Source organism: Strix uralensis, chromosome 1 (assembly GCF_047716275.1).
Source record: "Strix uralensis isolate ZFMK-TIS-50842 chromosome 1, bStrUra1, whole genome shotgun sequence".
NCBI classification, from domain to species: Eukaryota; Metazoa; Chordata; class Aves; order Strigiformes; family Strigidae; genus Strix; species Strix uralensis.
Genome location: NC_133972.1, coordinates 128414589 through 128428292, shown reverse-complemented (window position 1 = coordinate 128428292; position 13704 = coordinate 128414589). Strand labels below are relative to the sequence as shown.

The following is a 13704-nucleotide window of genomic DNA, read 5'->3' as shown; positions in this document are numbered from 1 at the left end:
CAACTGGCTCCTACCAAGCCCTTCCCTTCATGGTGGGATGAATGATGGTGGAGTAACTGTGGTTTCAAGAGCCTTCCTCGGGTCACTTATTTACTAGGAACTTGTGCACAGCAGCTTCTTAAGATGTACCAACCTGTTTGTGTGTCTCCAGTATGAGTGGGACAAAACAAGCTGCATCTGGCCACTGGGTTTAAATTGCACAGGCCTATGCTTGAACAGTGGAGCCACAGTCTAGACTGAGATCACCGGAGGAAAAATAGTAAGCTATTTTTTAGCATAAACAGACATTATTATTTAAGTAACTTTCCTAAAATATTTGACTTTGTAGTACAAATACAAGGAATGCTTGTATTACATTCTTCCTTATCACTTGAATGAAAGTAGCTGCAAACAAGTACAGATGGGGAAGAATCAAAATAACTTTTTTAAAAAAAACTTGTAATCATTCGTAAGTGTAGTACTTATGAATTACAGGGCAAGTGATTACCAAAAGACAGAATCACATATCAAAACGTTTTAGTTGAGTATATTAAAATTACTTTGGTTTCTTGGGAGCATTGCAAAGGCCAGAAAATGTTAGGTGGTTTTCTTAACTATAGGCATCAGCCAACACACTTGAGAAGTATCTGTTCAGCTATGTTCTGGAAAACTATGGTTGAACAGGTTTTAGAAAGGTGAAATCAAATAATCAGATGTGAGGTGACTTGGGACTGGTATGCCCTGGAAATAAATAAATCAATCCAAATGACACAGGTTACACCCAGAGAAACACAGCTGCGTGAGGTCAGTGCTGCCGAGCTGGTGAGGTGTCTGTACTGTCTTCCTGGTGCTCCAGGTTGCAGTAGGACTTGGCAGGTGGTAGCTGCTCTGCCCATTCCTGAAGTGCTGCTCACAAAGGGTTAAAGTCTTCCAAAAATGCAAAAGGAGTGCAGCAAGGAGAGGCAAGGAGAGGCTAATCGCTGCCACCATCTCCTCCCCGCCTCCTCACCTCACCCTCCCATGCCTAGGGCTGCTACCACAACCAGAGCTTTGTTCTCACCACCTCCCAGGCCTGAGACATGCTCTTCAACCTCTTATTGCCCTCTGGCTGCCGTATCCTCCATTCCCCCCTTTTCAGTCTAGGGTCTTACCTCATCCTGCTCTTCCAGCTTCCTAGCCCGGTTGAGGAGATTGCTGCTGCCTTTGCTGCCTGCTCAACAGGACTGGCGCTAAACTCGGATTACTGTGCCCAGCAGACACAGGTTACCTCTTTTTACTACCACCTGACTGTCTCTGTAGTGTGTTTCCTGGTGGACCCAGTTCTAGCGTACTGTGGAGGGACACGTGGGCTGGCGCTGTGAAGAGCTGGGTAATCTCTGAAAGGATTTATTAGCACACGTTCAATCTTGAGCTAAAACAATGTATTGCTTCCAGACCTGAAGCATGCCTAGGAAGCTAGGTAGGAGCATCCATCTCTCTGTTGTGCATCACATCGCAGCATTATATTTGCACTAGTATCAGTGGCTTAATATGCTCCACACTCTGCACAACTTATCTGCTGAGCTGATCCGGGAGCTGATCATAACACAGCTTAAAAGAATAATTTGTGTAATCAACTCCTTTCCTAAAGGTAAATTTGGCCTGAAAAAAATACTGTTCAATTTTCAAAATTTTCACACAGCTGAACTCATTTCTCTGCCGTGAATGCCGCAATTGTATGTCTCAGGCACTGTCTGTCTCCTGTTAACAGTTGGAGGAGGGCCTTGGCAACAAAATCAGGTGGTTCTTTGCAAAGGGAATGGCAAACCTAATGAATGCAAAGACTTCAGCACCCTTCAGCATTGTCAGGTCCGTGTATATTACACTTTTGAAGCAACTTTACCCCAATTGCCAAGCTTTGGTTTACATCACAGAGTGACCCCCCCAGTTCAGTGTAAAACCTTCTGAAATCCTTATAGCATGGACATTGGATCCTTAGGGCTAGCTATTTCACTTAACAAATCTGTTCAGTTTGCATGTTAATGTGGATTCAGAGATTTGGTTTTCCTTTTTCTGCTCAAAAGTGCACTGAGAGGAAGTGGATATGTGATGGTGAGACAGTTCAGACAGCCCTGGGTACTGCTGCTGTGATAATTCTACCATCTTCTTGCCCGTGGGGCAGGTGGGCAGGTACTGATTTCAGGACAGTTGCATGCTCAGGTGATTTGCTGCAACTGTAGAGCAGAAGCAACTCATACTTGGGTTTTGTGCTATTCCCTAGGATCTGGAGTGACACAGCCGAAAAGCTGGAACCAACTGGAATTATGGGGCTTGGGTTATGTTGCTCGTACTTTTATATTTCTGTTATCAGCTTTTTGGAGTTCTAGAGGAGCACCTATGGAATTACACAGTTGCCTTTTTTCCTGCCTGTTTGGATTTCTGTTGGAAATAAGCAGTTCTGAGACAGCCAGGTGATGAGTACAAATAAAAGCAGAATTTGGTTCTTTATTTTTATCCTCCTCACTAGAATGCAATAATGTTAATGATGAGCTCTTCTTGTCATTGCCTCTTCTCATCACTGCGATCCTAGGATTTCCCTTGCTAATCTACCTTGAATCAGCTTTTCTACAGCACCTATGCACGGAGATTTTCCACGCCAGAAAACTTTGACACCTTATCCTCTTTCAGAATAAAAGAGCACTAAGAATAAACTATAGAGGCTTGTCTCAAAGAACAGGTCTTGGAAAATATGATTTAAAAAATCAGAAATAATATTAAAAATTAAGGTCTAAGGCTCCACATTTTCATCTTGGTATGTCCACACTGTTTCTATCCTTTAAGTCGTTTTTAGTGGGTAACTCCCTGTGTGGAGAAGGGGATGGGGCAGTAAGTGAGGTATATGTGATTTCATTTCAGTGACACTTCTGATATTGTCCCACATTCTCATAACTAGGTAGAGGGAAGTAAGATAAAAGCAGTGTAAAATGGAAACATGTTACTAAAGTACTTTTGAGTTCTTTGTCAAAGTAGGAGTTTCTGTCAAATGGGATCCAACCTACAGAGCTGTCTCTGTCCTGGCTCTATTGCCTTTCAATACTTTCATTAATTAACAGAAGGGAGATTACTCTCATAAAATTTTCATGTGATACTAAAGCACTTTGAAGAATAGGCTTATGATTTTAAATGTTCCTGAAAAAGGGATATAATGGCCAGAAATCAATGTGAGGAAATTCAGTAGACAAGGTACAGTGCTTAGGGGAAAGAAAATCAACATTTTGAAAATAAAATAAGAGAGAGCAGACTGCAAAAAAGATACCCAGGGATCAGAGTGTCATCAGCATTGTGGCTGTTACAATAAAGAGAAAAAAGCTCTTAGGTGGAAAGTGTTATAGATATGTCAGAGGGTTACATATGGTCTTGTAGCTGATGTCCTGATCAGGTATCAGCTGGAATAATGTGTCCTGCTTGCTTTGACACACAGTTTACAATCTACAGAATGACATTAGGAATATTAAGAGGCTTAATAAAGATGAACTGTGAGTACTGTGGGAGTAAGAGCCTAACAGCCAGTTAGTCTTCATGCATGCCCTTTTAAAGAAAGACAGTACATAAGTTTTGGCTGCATGAAGAGAAATTTAAGGCAGAGGCTGTGTCAGTCCCGTGTTGATAAGGGTCGCCGGAACAGGTACTAAGGGGGATTGTGCAATAGTTTTATCAGTCTTAAGAAATGGTTCAATTTCTCTGTGGGAGGGTCTACAGTCTAGTGATGAGTGTTAATAAACAGTTTCTTACACCTTTTTTAGTAAGGCTTTGGATAATGTTCTATTTTCATCTTTCAACATAGTTGTTTATCGCAAGCAATTGTCTTGTTACCTCATGGTAATTTGATCTGCTTCCTGAATGTATACTAAATGTGATCCTGTATTAGGTGAACGTGCTGGACTAGAAGACTTCTCAAGTTACATCCCAGGTTAGAGAAACAAGATCAGACATATGATGATAACGTTTCAAGGCTCATACTGACTTATGCCAAAAGAGCAAAGTGTGATGAGTATAATCTAGTGAATTACTTTCTGGGAGTTCAGGGTCGGTCCAGATACAAGACTAGATTTCTGTTAAGTCTTTATGCATTGCCAATGCTACCTGTGTAACTATGAGATTTAGAAACATAATGGGTTCTGCTCACATTGATTGAACAGGAGTCTTGCTTTCGACTCCGGTAGCACAAGGATTTTACATGATTTTGAAAATTTAGGACAGGAGATTCTCATTTGTATACTTATCTGGAACTTCTTAGGAGACAGTTAATACTGTTTGTGATTACACATGGACAATTTTATATATATTGAGTACATACATTACAAGTTTATTATATAGTGTTTTTTGCATATGGTATTTTTAGTTTTTTTTCCCAATTCTTAATTCCAAATATTGTTTGAAAGCTGTTATCATCAGTTTTATCTGCTGTAGTTAGTTTTTTCAAACCACCTCAGTTTAACAGAGCCCTTGAATATTTGAGGCAGTGAAAACTAACATTTTCCACTTTCCATAAAACTGGTGAGTCAACAGCCCACTGTTCTACAAATAAAATTTTGCAGCCTTCTTCATAGTACTTTGGTGGATTGAAGGACTGAGGTTGTAATTAAAAGTTGTTGAATAATATGTGAAATAAAACAAATAATTCGTTACCCTTACATTTTCTGTCACCGTATTCATGTGTAGAAGAGTTGTGGGCCAACTGAATTACATAATTCTGAAAGACCATCTTTGTCACCCACCATTTCTTATTCCTCATCCTGTTGTAATGGTAGCTGACATAATGTAGCACTTCAAGAGGTCTGTAATCATTATTTTCCTTCTACATGTCATATGCTAATGATAATGAGCCAACAACATAATGAAATCACATCACAGAGATGCTGCATTTGATATTACTTGCTGCAGGACTTTTTTCTCAATGATGGTGTAATTGTACGTGGCTTTGAGTGCCACCTTACGCCCTTGAATTTACAGAGGTTCATTAGATCACTTTTGGGACAAATATGCAGGATATAGAGTTGTATGCCTTGTTGAGTCTCATAAAAGTACAAATACCAACCACATAATTTAATTTTATTGCTTTATCAAGAGATATTTGTGTTCTGAAATGCTCATTGGATTTTTATCTGTAGGATATACATGTATACACATTTACATATTCGTATGCATTTAATTTTGTTTATTCATCTGTGTTTTAATAGAAGACTGATTGCAAAGATGTATATATGATTTGGATGCCAATTATTTGTTATAAATCTAGGGGAACTGTTCTATGAGTGTTGTTTTGTAGAGAGAGGAACTGGTTTTTTTCATCTTTCTCCTCTCTTGTGCATCGGGATACTAGATCACACAACCATTTAGCGCATGTGCTACAGAACCCCTGTTTAGCATCTCTCATGAAAACTGCAGCCCACTTTTAATCTGCCTGCCCTTTTGGGCCTAGAGCGGTTTCTTTGGGTTTCCCAGGGATTTACATACATACTCTGGCAGAGCTCCAGCTGGATGGGAATTTGGTCTACTGTTTGATCTTTAAAGGGCTGCTGGCACCTCCAAAAACACATGTTTATACACACACACGAACAGATGTAGCACAAAATTCTGCTTTCATTTCCTTTTACCAACTGTAGAAGACCGGTTTACACAAAAAATACATAGAAATCAACTTCCTTGCCATGTTAGAGCTTCTTCGAATAGGGATGTGTAAGGATCTTTTTGTGCAGTTCCTTGAGAGTGTGCAGGCTTTTTGGCAATCTGGGCCGACCTCTACCTTTGTCCCTTTATGGCAACAAATGTGCATCTGCCTTCTGTTATCCCTTGCTCAATATTTAATTGTATTTCTGTGTTCTTTTCCATCATTTTGGCTTAGCTGTTAAGTGTTTGAACATGTCCCACTAAACAAAGCCTTTTCCTGAAGACAAGTTAGGCAGCATCCTTAAGATAACTACTGATGATTGAAAAATGGTTGCTGACTTCCAATGTTATCCCCTCTACAGCTCTCCCTGGTCTGGGTGCTTACAGGCCTGGCAGTAAAGAATCAGATCTATCTAGTCTCACATAGTGAGCAAGAACCTCACTGTTGGGGCCAGCACATTATGACTTCTTGCTCCAAAATGTGCTTCTCTCTCAGTTGTAGTGTGACTCTGATGTCTCTCATATGTCACACATTTCAAGCATAGCTAGTCAGCAGATCTGTGATCCATCAGCCCTTTACTCCTGGCAAATGGGATTGTGGTAGGCAGGGAGCTGAACATGAGCCCTCAGTGTGCCCTGGCAGCAAAGAAGGTCAACAGCATTCAGGGTTGTATTAACAGTAGCACAGCCCATTAAGTAAGGGGAAAGTAATTATCCCCCTTTACTAGGCCACATCTAAAATACTGTCTCCAGTTTTGGGTCCCCAATACAAGAAAGACAACAAACTGGAGCAAGTTTCAATAAGGCCAAATGCCGGGTGCTGCACTTGGGCCACAACAACCCCCAGCAGCGCTACAGGCTTGGGGAGGAGTGGCTGGAGAGCTGCCAGTCAGAGAGGGACCTGGGGGTGTTGATTGACAGCTGGCTGAACATGAGCCAGCAGTGTGCCCAGGTGGCCAAGAAGGCCAATGGCATCCTGGCTTGTATCAGAAATAGCGTGGCCAGCAGGGACAGGGAAGTGATCTTACCCCTGTACTCAGCACTGGTGAGGCCGCACCTCGATTACTGTGTTCAGTTTTGAGCCCCTCACTACAAAAAGGACATTGAATTACTCGAGCGTGTCCAGAGAAGGGCAACAAAGCTGGTGAAGGGTCTGGAGCACATGTCGTACGAGGAATGGCTGAGGGAACTGGGGTTGTTTAGTCTGGAGAAGAGGAGGCTGAGGGGAGACCTCATCGCCCTCTACAGCTACCTGAAAGGAGGTTGCAGAGAACTGGGGATGAGTCTCTTTAACCAAGTAACAAGCGACAGGACAAGAGGGAATGGCCCCAAGTTGCGCCAGGGAAGGTTTAGACTGGATATTAGGAAGTATTTCTTTACAGAACGGTTTGTTAGGCGTTGGAATGGGCTGCCCAGGGCAGTGGTGGAGTCCCCATCCCTGGAGGTGTTTAAGAGTCAGGTTGACATGGCGCTTAGAGATATGGTGTATTTGAGAATGGTCATTGTGAGGTTAATGGTTGGACTCAATGATCTTCAAGGTCTTTTCCAGCCTAGATGATTCTGTGATTCTGTGAAGTTCAGCAGAGGCCACTGGGGTAGTTGGGGCTGGAGCACTTGTTCTGTGAGGAGAGGCTGAGGGACTGGGGCTTGTTTGGCATAGAGATGAGACATCTTCAGGGGCACCAAGCAGCTATGGGGAAGTCCCTGAGAAGATGGAGCCTGGCTCTTTATAACTGTGCGTGGTGGGAAGACAACATACAACAGGCACAAGCTGAAACAAGACATGTTCACACTGGACATAAGGAGAACATTTTGCTCAAGAACACAGTGGGGCAGTGGCACAGGTTGTCCAGGGAGTTTGTGCAGTCCCCATCCTTGAAGCTTTTCAAGGCCCAACTGGATAAAGCACCAAGCACCTGGTTTGAGCTCCTGGCTGAGCCTACTTTGAGAAGGAGGTAGGACTAGAGACCTGCTGAGGTCCCTTCTGACATGAATTATCCTGGGATCCTAACCCATGATTCTGTGATGCTGAGGTGATGACACTGCTCTGCAAACAAGGGGATGGATGTGCCACTAGCAGGCATGACTCCCTAAGAGCAGTCTGTCCTCACTCACAACTCCATGTGCCCCATGACCTCGTGGACATAGGTTCATACATACCTCCATTAAGTGACAGGATGTGGTGTGTGGCCCAATGCATGTGTCGGGATTCCTGAAAATGGGTAGGTCTGAATGATAAGTATACATTTACAAAGAAGCATCCCCAGGACAGCAGTTTACATAATAACAGCTTCCTGATGACTTAGTAATACCAACCAGAATTGTTGAGTTGCCCAAACCATGACATTGGGTTTCAAGTATTTTACTAGGACTAGTTTAAGATGGAAAGAAAATTTTCCTAGGTGTAGGTGCGCACGGGCTAATGGAACCGAAGGGGGCAAAGTCAGGGGCAGAGAACTGCTCAGAAGCCCAACTCGGGCAGCCTCATCACTCATAGTGCAGCTACATCCAGCCCTAGTACAGACAGCACAACCATCGGGTAATACAGTCCACAATCTCAGACTCCCAAAGAGACAAACATTTGCACCTCAGGATGCAATTACATGCCCACCACCACCTACTCTTTTCCAGACTAAATTACAAATCCTTTACTTTAGCTTCTACTTGTATGTTACATGCTTCAGCCCTAGATGTCTTAGGGGCTTATAACTCCTGGACATTGGTGACCTAATTAAAAAAAAAAAATGGATGGGGCGAAAAGGCAAGGTAGTCCAAACTGTTTAAGCATAGGAGATACAAAATCCAAGCCATTATCTATGAATAATTAACTGAACTATGATATAATTTAAAGTGATTTTATTATTAGAAATAACATAACTGTGTTTTGGAATATATCAGCACTTTTAAACTGTTGAACATTTGGAATTCATTTGGCATCCACAATGTTGTATAGTTCTGTTGTTGGTTATAGCATACTTCTTTATATTTGTGAAGCTTTTGTCAAAACCCAAGACTGTGTCCTGTAACATCTACAAACCTGTAAAAAAACATAAAGTAGAATTGAAGCCCACATGTATATTGTATTCTAGGAATCTGAAAGGTGGATGGAAAATTGTTACCAGATGTGTCAGTATTTCAGTATTTTCTTTATTTTTTGTGTGGTTCCAGAAGTGTGAGATACCACAGAAGACAAGTTCATGTTGCATAAGTGTGGATTAACTTGCCCAGAAGGGAGAGTTCCACCGAACTCTCTTGAATAGTGACTGGTTCATGCCCTGGATTGGGAGGGTCATTTTGCAGCCTTCAAAACGACAAAACCACTCGTCTAATGCAAAAAAGAATATTCTTTGCCCAGTCCATTGTCATTCCTCCTATCCCCTTGTCTGTCAGTTACAAAACATGGGTATTGTGAAATTGCATAAACGGAGGGGCAATGTGATAAAAGAAACCGTAGGAAGGTATTGGTAGCTGTTGGGGTGCTGTGATGACTGGGGGTAATGGGGGCTCTGGGGTGGCAGGGCAGGGCCTGGCAGCCTGTCCTGTCCCACTGGCAGAAGCATGGCTGAAAGCTCCCAGGGACCAGGGCTGGGACCCGGCTGTTACCCTCAGCACCCAGGAGCCTCTGACCATGGGCACCCAAGGAAAGGGCCACCCATGCTGGGAGGGATAGCTGGGTCATACATAGTAGACAGTAAAACCTCATAACCTGCTTAAATATTTTTTTTTTTTTTTGATCTCAGATATATGCTGTGGAACTGCCAATTTGTCAAACCTTTTCCGTCAGCAGATCCCTCAAAATTTTCCATCAGTGATGTAGGTCCCTGCGTATAGGTATAGGTCAAATGACAACAAGCTCACATTTACATGTGCTGGAGAAGTGATTAGTAGATGTGCAGGTGGCATGGCATTGTGAAAATATGCCATCATGCAAATACTGTGGAATACCATTCTGCAGAATTACTGTTTTCAATAGATCACTTTTTTAAAAGCCATAATTTTGCCTATTTTGAATTTGATATATAGATTCTCAGCTGGTTTAGGCTGCTTTCAATTATGTTCATGAAAAGTTAATTTACGAGGAGGAGAAAATTATTTGTTTTCCCCCGCCCCTTTTCATTAATTTTGAACAGATGTAAATGACTACAGGTTCAAAGGTCATTTAAAACTTTGATAGCACTTTAAAAGTTTGATAACACTTTGAACTTGCTTTAGAGTGATAATGTATGTGGAATAAGGTGTGGGGGAAACCTACGGCATTTCAACTGCTCTCATTTTGGTGCTTCCCCCACAGAAAATCTGAAGTACCTTATCCTTTTACATTTAGGCAGAGGTTGCCTCAATTCATCAAATACTCATCACGAGGTAATAACATGCACAGGTGCATCTGCTGTGGTGTATCGCAAGGCAAACACTTGGTTATCTTGTAGTAACTTCTTTACGTGTTCTCACCCTTTTCCATCATTTGCTCTTTTGCCAGGTATTGCTTACTAATACATAGAGATTTTTTCCCGCATGGGTAACATAAATACAGTGAACGCTTGACTTAAGAGGAGGTTCCCCAAGCTTGCAGGACCATTGAGTTGTTAGAACATAAGCACATCAGCTGAGGCTCTTCCTGACCTGGTTGAGTTTCCTTGTGGGAAGAGGGCAGGTATCACAATATTTATGTTCTTCATCCAAGTCCTTATGTTGTTGTTAGATGGTTCTCATGTTTTCCATGTGGGAACAGCTGGTGTATTCTTCCATAACAGGCACGTAACTTCACATGAAATATTTGAGGGATCATAGAACCATATATTCAATATACTGGGACCTAAATTGAGATTACTATCTCATATATAGCTGTTTTAAAATTAATTTGTCTGGGAAAGCTTTTCAGTCTTTACATTTTTAATACACTTCTTTATTTCTTTTTGTAAAAGTGAACTCAAGTATAAAGTTGAGCTAATATGGGCAAACTTTGAATAAACTGGTATTGCTTATACCTAGATTATGTATATAAATATGACACCTCTAACAATATTGTGGCTGTATCCTTTGCTATATACTCTCAGGGTGAGTCACAGCCCATCTGTACCTCAGTCTTCCAGCGTGTACAATGGAGATAATAAATCATTTGGTGATTCGTAAAGTTAAGGAAAAATTAAAATTTGCTGATTTCTGGGCAGGAATGTTAAGTGTTGCAAATTTGTTTCTACTAATATGAAATTAAAACCTACAGAGTCATTTTGATGCCAACAATTCAAATGCAAACAATTCACAACAGTTTTACTCTGTATCTCTGAATGTATGAGACTGTATGGCATGGTACACTGTACCTGGAATAAGATAATATAAGGACAGGAAAGGCATAGTCTGTTAGCATAAGGAGCAGATTGAGTTGAAATAACTATCTCCCAGCAGTTAATACAACTATATTTCTTGCAACTTGCTTTCTCTCTTGACTCTTAAGTTTGTGTAGACACGCTTTATATTTTTCTCTTCGCTGTAGTCATTCCAAAATTTTATTCTTGGGATGCCTCCACACTGCAAGGCTGGAGAGGGCCAGGGAGCCCAGTGAGGATCCAGCTGTCTGCTCTGATTAATGATTAGCTCACTCCCTGTTTTTTTTTTTTTCTTTTCCAGAAGGTCTCTCCAAGACAATAGCTAGGCTTTGTTTTGGAAATAGTTTGTTCTGGAGGCAGTACGCACCATTTTTTGGCTTTCACCATCCTTCAGCACTCTCCCAACATGGGCATTTGGATTTTTGAACATGCACAACACACAGTGATAACTTCTATGCTCTGAAAATGCCATATTGCTGGGTTACAACGTAGTCTCCAGATTGTTTCAGATACTTTGAACTGAAACATACTCAACACTATAGTGTGTTAGGTGTGCAGGGCCAGATAGTGAGGCCCAAAACCCCACCAGCAGATGCTGTGAGGTGTGGATGTGACCAATTTGCAATAAGGGGAGGTATTTCTAAGCTGTGTGGATGTGAGCCAGAAGATACCATTCATTTTGTATTTAGCAGTGCAAACCTTGGTCACTGCGGGTGCTTTTGACCCTGGGGTGGGTTGGCTCCACTCTGCCACTCCAGAACAGTTCGTCTGTCTTCTGTGTAGCCAGACCTTTGCTTTGGCTCATTTTTCTTTCTCTTGTTTTTCTCAATTACTTTTCTTTCTTTACTCTTACTTTTCTTACTGTTTATACCTTTACCCCCCCTTCACTTTATTCCTCTCGTCTTTCCTCTTCCCTCAAACACAGCTGAGCTGTACAGACTTGATGCTGTGCTGGATCCCCTGGGTGGAGGAGGGCACAGTGTAAAAGCACATCTTATATGTGCTGCCCGAGTCAACATATATGTGTGCACATGTGTCTGCTGTCTGTATTCTCATTTCTAGCTCTGCTAGAAGCTGTTATTAACGCAGAGAGGAAAAGCAGATGGCTTTCAAGGAGATACCAGCTATTTAAAAAAAAACAGCAGCATTTTTGAACTTGGGAGTAAGATGGAGTTGATTAATGCCAGTTTTCCTATTCCCTCACTACTGCTGTTCCCTCCTGACTATTACAACTTTTAAAAAAAATAATTAACAGAAGCTTTATGATTAATCCAAGCCCTCTTTCTTTGTATAAGGACAACCAAGATCCCTTTTCTAGTGCAGAAAGTCTTTGCTGAGGAGTGCTTAGCACTTGTATCAGTCTTGCACTTAAAAACCTCCAACAGGCTCATCCTCCACTTCTGTCTTTTAATGTAAGTGCCCTGAAAAGGACAGAATTATGCAATAGGAAATGGCAGTACTTTTTTTACATCAGGTTCAGTGTACTCTGGCATTCATGTTCATTGATTGTAATGTGAGCATGTTACTCAGTAATTTGCTTTTCTGAGCAGCCATGAACATTAAACTCCCGAGGATTTCATGGCCTTGAGGTTAGTAGCTTCTTGGGAGCAGAACAAAGCAGAGTGTTAAACTGTATAGTAGATTTTATTTGTCAAGATTTATTTTTGCCATGACAGAAAACTAGCAGAATGCTTTTTCCATGGGTGTTTCCTTTAGTCTGGCTAAAACAGATTACTGACAATGGAAGAGCAAATTTCCATTCTTCTGCACATCTGCTGAATGTTCCTTCCCTGCCCAGAGAACCATGGTTCAGCCACCGACATAGGAGTGAACAAGATGAAGTGTGACAGGTCTTGAAATGTCTTTAGGTGACAGAAGCTGGCTGTAATTCTACATATTTTTTTTTAATAGGACTGTTTTGATTTTTGGTGCTTGACTCTGGAAACCATCAAGCAAACAAAAAGCTGTGTCTTATGTTCGTGTCTATTCTATAGAGATATGTTGGAAAACTACATAATCGCTTACATTTTTCCATTTAAGAAAATATAGAAATTATATAATTCCTATATAATCTCTCAAATTTTCCATATAAGAAAATAATTTTAAAGAAATTAGATTGCTTTTCCTTTTTTTCTCCTGGGAGCCAGTAATAGTTCTGGACAGCCAATGAGTACTTTGGGTAGAAAGCCTCATTTTACTGTTGTTATTTAAGTAGGATTTTGTGATTTTATTTGTGACTTTGAAGTCTTGGGGTGGAGGGGAGAAGGAGAAAGCCAAAGCAGGAGCAGGAATGAAAGCCACATGTTTTGACCTTTGTGCATTCTTATCCAGGTATGGCTGAATTAATAGAATTTGCTGGTCAGCAAATTATCATGTACCTCACATAGTCTTTGAATACCAGTTGAGGTAAGGAAATGGGCAATAGCTACAGAGAAACTTTGGGCAGATTCCTGATTACCTGGAACCTCAATAGTGCTAATGGATACTTTGAATTTTCTTCATTTTCAGAGGATTTCCGTAGTACCCACCTGAATTCAGTATTAGCTGACTGTTCTATTGGCATGATATGGCTTGGTATTATTGTTATTTTGGGCATAAATATAAGCAAAGCCCACTGACAGTTCAGACTGGGTTAATTCAAATGTGAACTGGACCATCAAAAGATCAATCAGTTGTAATAATCAGTGTTTGAAAGATACAGTATAAAATAACAGCATCTGGAGCTGCAAATACATACAGAATAGTGAAAACT

The 13704-nt window shown here is 41.2% G+C and overlaps 1 protein-coding gene across 1 annotated transcript in view; it reads left to right on the top strand.

The window, feature by feature from the left end:
- The window catches only part of LOC141948307 (ethanolaminephosphotransferase 1-like), a 56150-nt gene that overhangs the window by 953 nt on the left and 41493 nt on the right, over window positions 1–13704 (top strand). The gene's annotated exons all lie outside the window — the stretch shown is intronic.